This window comes from Medicago truncatula, chromosome 1 (genome assembly GCF_003473485.1).
Source record: "Medicago truncatula cultivar Jemalong A17 chromosome 1, MtrunA17r5.0-ANR, whole genome shotgun sequence".
In the NCBI taxonomy this organism is placed as follows: Eukaryota; Viridiplantae; Streptophyta; class Magnoliopsida; order Fabales; family Fabaceae; genus Medicago; species Medicago truncatula.
In genome coordinates this window covers 25,815,166-25,820,506 of record NC_053042.1, presented here as the reverse complement: position 1 = coordinate 25,820,506, position 5,341 = coordinate 25,815,166, and the positions used below count along the sequence as shown (strand labels likewise).

The following is a 5,341-nucleotide window of genomic DNA, read 5'->3' as shown; positions in this document are numbered from 1 at the left end:
GGTAATTATGTGAAGTTGTGGACCTGTATATGTTTTTTGGTTATGTTAATATACTTGAGAAATAATGTTGATGCAAGAATTCATTTTCGGAATACTTAATTACTATCTATTTGATTATGTTTATTATGTGGAATATTATCTAACGCCCAGTGGTTGTTTGGTTGATTGTTTGCCTATTTGTATGAATTGGTAGACGGCTTACAGATCTGAGTTTTCTTTGTTATTGAGTTTCTTGAGGATATCTTGGAGCTACCTCCTTTCTCTTTTGCTCGAATCTAGTTAGGCTCTGATTAGGGTGTCGAGCATTTATGTTTTATTTTCATTTATCCATTGTTGGATTTTACTTGATGAGACCATGGTTATGTATTTGAAGCCTGAGTTATGATGATGAGATTTATTACTCATGTATTTGAGGATTATTACATGTCGATGATATATTATGTATGATGATTGTCTTCCGTTGCAAATTTTTATGAAAACTATATTATGCATGGTTTGGAAAAATGTAGACGTAGCATCCAAAATCTTTTATTTATTGAATTAATTGCATGATTTATGGTATATGGAGTTTAGAGTGTGATAGGTACACACTCCCTCGCCGTTCCATTTGTCAACGGAATCATTCCACCACCGTACAAAAACTGCATCGATAATCACCTTGTGATCAGGTACGATCAACTTGGTATGATCCGATGCACTTGCCTAAGTTATATATCAATAAGCTCTAAGGCCTGTGACATTTATGGAGATTTTCACTACCTCTTTTTGTATCTAAGGATAATCTTTAAGACTTGTAAATAAATTACTTATATCGTTCAATAATCTATGCTAAATTTATAAGTAGAATGTATAATTAATCATCGGAGTCACATATTGACATTATTTATCAAAGTAGATATACTTATAATTATGTAGTGACATTGTCGAAAATTATGCTGGCATTTTTGATTTTAATATCTTATATAAAATACATTTTCAATGTCAAAGAAATGGAAAGTTAAAAAACAAAAATAAAGTGTGCGGAAAATTTTGACAAAAAATGACATTATATATTTATAACTAACATATAATATTTTTCATATTAATGGTTATGTGACACCCTAAATCTAAATTTAAGATGAGGAAATCAATAGTTTTTGGTAACATTTGTAAGAAGTATAAGATTTAAAATAATTCTCAAAAAAAATAAATATGTCAAGACACTTATTCCATCAAAACAATAATTTTGATAAAATTATTGTTTTTCAACTAGATATCACCTATCAATAAATCAAGGCACTTATTCCGAAATAGAACCTTATTAGTACAAATTAAAATGGATAAACATCCTTGATAGTCACCAACACACTGACTTCCTCTGAAAGTTGTTTAAGGTTGCTAATGTGACAAACTCCTAACACAAATCACGAAGGTGAGTAATCAAATCATGTTAATTTATATTAGCAGTCGGTAAATAATTTACAAGGTATTTATATATTCAAATATGATAACTAAATAAAAATATTGCAAATTTAAATGATTCACTATAGTTTAAACATATACATAATATCAATTGTGGTTAAGGAGTCAAAAACTTATTGTTAATTAAAGTAATATATCTACTCATTCATGTTCATCATCAAGTCATTAATGTGGTCACTGCTAATAGCTACACATATGAGTTCATACTCTAATTTATTTATTTTTAATAATAATAATAATAATAATAATAATAATAATAATATCTTTGGATTACACATAATTTTCACGTTGATTTCAAGCGAAACAGACTTCTAATGACGAAGATGGCAACAAAATAATGAAACTAATCAATGGAAGTGTTGGTGTTTTAAGAGAATAGATGGAAGGGTTATAAAATTAAAATTTATACTTGAATTGCTAAATCAATCATAGGAATATTTTTTTAAAAACTCGGTATATGTTCCAAGGACCGAGTAACCCGAAGAGATCAGTCCCACTGTCCATTTGCAGGAGCCCCGTTTAAAGCTAGAGCAAAGCTCCGTATGGACTTACCCCGATATCATCAAGATTGAGTTCTGCATCTTGTTTCAACTACCTTGTTGTGTTAATTCTCTACCTACCTTTTATTCTCTATTAACACTATTGCTTTCTTTAATATTCGGGATTAACTGAATTTATTTTCTCAAAATACAAAAACTTTATCAATAATAACTTCTAAAAAAGTATTCAAATAGACTAACCTGCATATACAAATATTACTAATACACCTCACAAATGTATTAGGGGGACACCTAAAGAAGTCTGGACAATCACCAGCGACGGTGCACTTTATATCTGCAAAGTAAAATAACAATAAATCAATTTCATCAAAAGGTAATGAAAGATTGTGTATAATATAAAGAACAAAATGCAAAACCACATACCATTACTGGTTACAACAAGAATTAGAGAAAGAAATATCATCAATGCATAAAAAGACTTGGAAATTTGGTCCATATTTTTCCTCCTTTCCAAGTAACAACTTGAAACTTATTTCAACACTTTATAAGTAAAATATTCGCTTTGTTAATTTCAAGTTAATAGTTTTTACCCTTTAGGTGCTGAAAGAAACCATTAATAAATCAAGTTTGTTAAATGTGGCTAAGAAAGGTCAATATGTCGTATTTACCCTTTAGCTCACTTAATTGATCACCCAACCTTATTAAATTCCAATAGATTTTCTTATTATTTGAGATTTTGATGATAAACAATGGAAAAATATGAAAAGATTGATGTATGCTAAAAAAATAAGCTTTAAAAATTATGCATCAAATTAGGTGACAAAATATTTATTTGTACATTAAAAGTATCATAGGATAAATTTCTTTTGACAAATTTATAAGATTAAATTCGTGACATCATAAATGATTAAATGCAATACTGAAGGTGAGAAAAACATACGGGGTGGGTGGGTTGAGTTGTGTGGGTTTATTGACGAAGTGTTTATAAAAATTTGGAAAGAATCTGATGTTGCTAATTCTGATTCATAACCTGTCTTTGAGATGCATGCATTATCTGCATTGCTCCTGCCACCATCTACATCATCATCCCCTAGTTATCAACCATTTTCAGCTCTTTGACACATGAGATCTGTAACAGCCCAATTTTCGTTAAATTAATTTTAATTCATTATTATATGTGCTTGTATGCGAATAATTGCCTATGTGTGTATTTTGGTTGGGATTATTAGAATTCGGTGTTAGAAGGGTATTTTAGTCATTTTAGACTTAGGGTATTGAGGTAATTGTGTGAGAAAGGGTAAATTGGTAATTTCACTGTGAGGATTATTTTTAGTGTTTCAAGTGAGAACTAATATTTTTACTTAGTTAAGAGCCGGTAACTATTCGTTATTTTTAACCGTAAATGATTAGAAACTTTGTGAGTTAGTTAATGAGAGCTTTGAGCCCATTAAGACATTTTAAGGGTTAAGCCCATTAGTGTGGAGCCTATATAAACTCTAGTCTTTAGAGAAAATAGGGTTTCACATTCATTCACATAACTTTTGAGAGAGGTAGAGAGAGAAGGAGCTAGAGGAAGAGAAAAAGGGTTAGAAGAGGAAGCTTGAAGATCAAGAAGGGGATAAAGATTCAAGGAGCTAAATTGAGGCTAGTGCTAGGTTTTTGTTCAATTGAGGTAAGGGGGGTAGTGTTCTATCATAATCTTTAAGTTATAATCTATTTTCTACTTTTATTCAAAAGTGCTTATTTGTGAAAAAGTGTTTATTGTGAATTCAATTGGTGAAATTTGTGCTCTTATGTTATTTCTATTTTTGGATATGTGAATTTGATGATAATTAAGTTGTTGATGTTGAATTTACATGCTTAGGTGATATAGAAATGGGTACTTTGTGAATTTTGCTCAAATTGGTGAATTGTGATATTGTGTTGTTGAATTGTGGATGAATTCATGACTATAAGTTGTGATTGTTGTTGAGTGTTGTTGTTTATGTCATTTCATGAATTGGATGTTGATAAGTTGAGTTGTTGTTGTTGATTAAATTGTTTTGAAAGAAGTGAATTGTTGTTGTTAAGAACTTTGGTGTTTTGAGAAAATCGTTTTCATAAGTTGTTTCAAGTGTAGAGAAATGAGTGTGTTCAATGTGTTTGAGCCTTGGGTTGAGCCTTTGATCATTTTGGGTGAATGGGGGATCTAACTAAGCATTTTGGGGCAAAAAATGGAAAAAATCCTCGCCGAAACATGCGAAAACGCGCGTTTTGCGGCGCTGCGCCTGAGGTAGGGCGCTAGGCGCCCACTTCTAGGAAGTTGGTTATGCAAGAGGAAGGTGTTAGCACCCGTCGCATCTGTTGTACTCAATTGAAACCATTTAGGGGGAAGGTTTTCTTACTCTCACAGGTTTAGGTTATCTGCCTATACTCTGATTTCTTATTTCTACATTATTAAAACAAGAAAAAGATTTTTTTTATTTGCAGTACTTAACGAGATGTTGCGATCCGGCTCCTACGTATTGTCGTGTGCAATGAGAAACTCAAACCTACGTAGTTCGTTGGAAAAAAAGATTTGTGGGTTGGTTGTTTTTAGTGAATAATGCTTATGTCGCACGTAAGCAAATGCGACGAGATTTATGATCTCTTAGTTGCTGATGGTCAAATGGTAGCACTTAAGGATTTGAATATCCCGCCACTAGAGCAACGTAAGAAAAGAGGTTTTTGTAAATACCATAATTATTTGGGATATAACACCTCTCGATGTCCCCTCTTCAGGGATTTGGTTCATAAATGTCTCAATGAAGGCATGCTGAAGTTTGGAGACAAGCCAAAGCCTCAAATGCAAGTAAACTCTGATCCTTTGAAAGATGTGAGTATGATGTACACTGACATTTCATGTTGCAATATGGTCAAAGCAATTGTTGATGTTGTTGACAATCTGTCTGTCGAAGCAAACGTGGAAGCAGAAGCTGATGTTGCGGAATGTCAAATGGTGGACATCACTATAGGTGCAGGACACGTCGAAGAGACTACCCCAAAGCCTCAGTTCGACGAGAAGTTAAAGACATTCTATCTTACAGCTGAAGAGGAATTGATTGACTTCCTCAATCAATGCACGATGAAGAATTCAGAGGTAATGCTTTGCTCTAGATGTAGTGTTGTATTTGACAAAGAGGCAACTAAAGGCCTTGAGAGTACCATCTCAAAACCTAAGAAAAGAGGAAAATGGTCTAGTGATCATAAACCTAGGTTTTCCTTTACAAAGATTATATTCTCTATTGTATAGTTGTCTGCACTAACCCCTCTTTGGTATACAAAGAAAATTTCTTGTTAGTTATACTAGATTCTCCACATAAAAGAGATCATGGCTGTTTCAACTTCTGCACTCAATTTGA

The 5,341-nt window shown here is 32.3% G+C and overlaps 1 long non-coding RNA gene across 1 annotated transcript; it reads right to left on the bottom strand.

The window, feature by feature from the left end:
- Positions 1-1,045: 1,045 nt before the first annotated feature.
- LOC120580668 (uncharacterized) lies at positions 1,046-2,542 on the bottom strand. The gene is made up of 3 exons (XR_005646419.1): positions 2,385-2,542; positions 2,202-2,295; positions 1,046-1,393 (listed from the first exon to the last, which is right to left on the bottom strand). It is a non-coding gene; the product is annotated as an uncharacterized lncRNA (long non-coding RNA).
- Between the last annotated feature and the right edge of the window lie 2,799 nt (positions 2,543-5,341).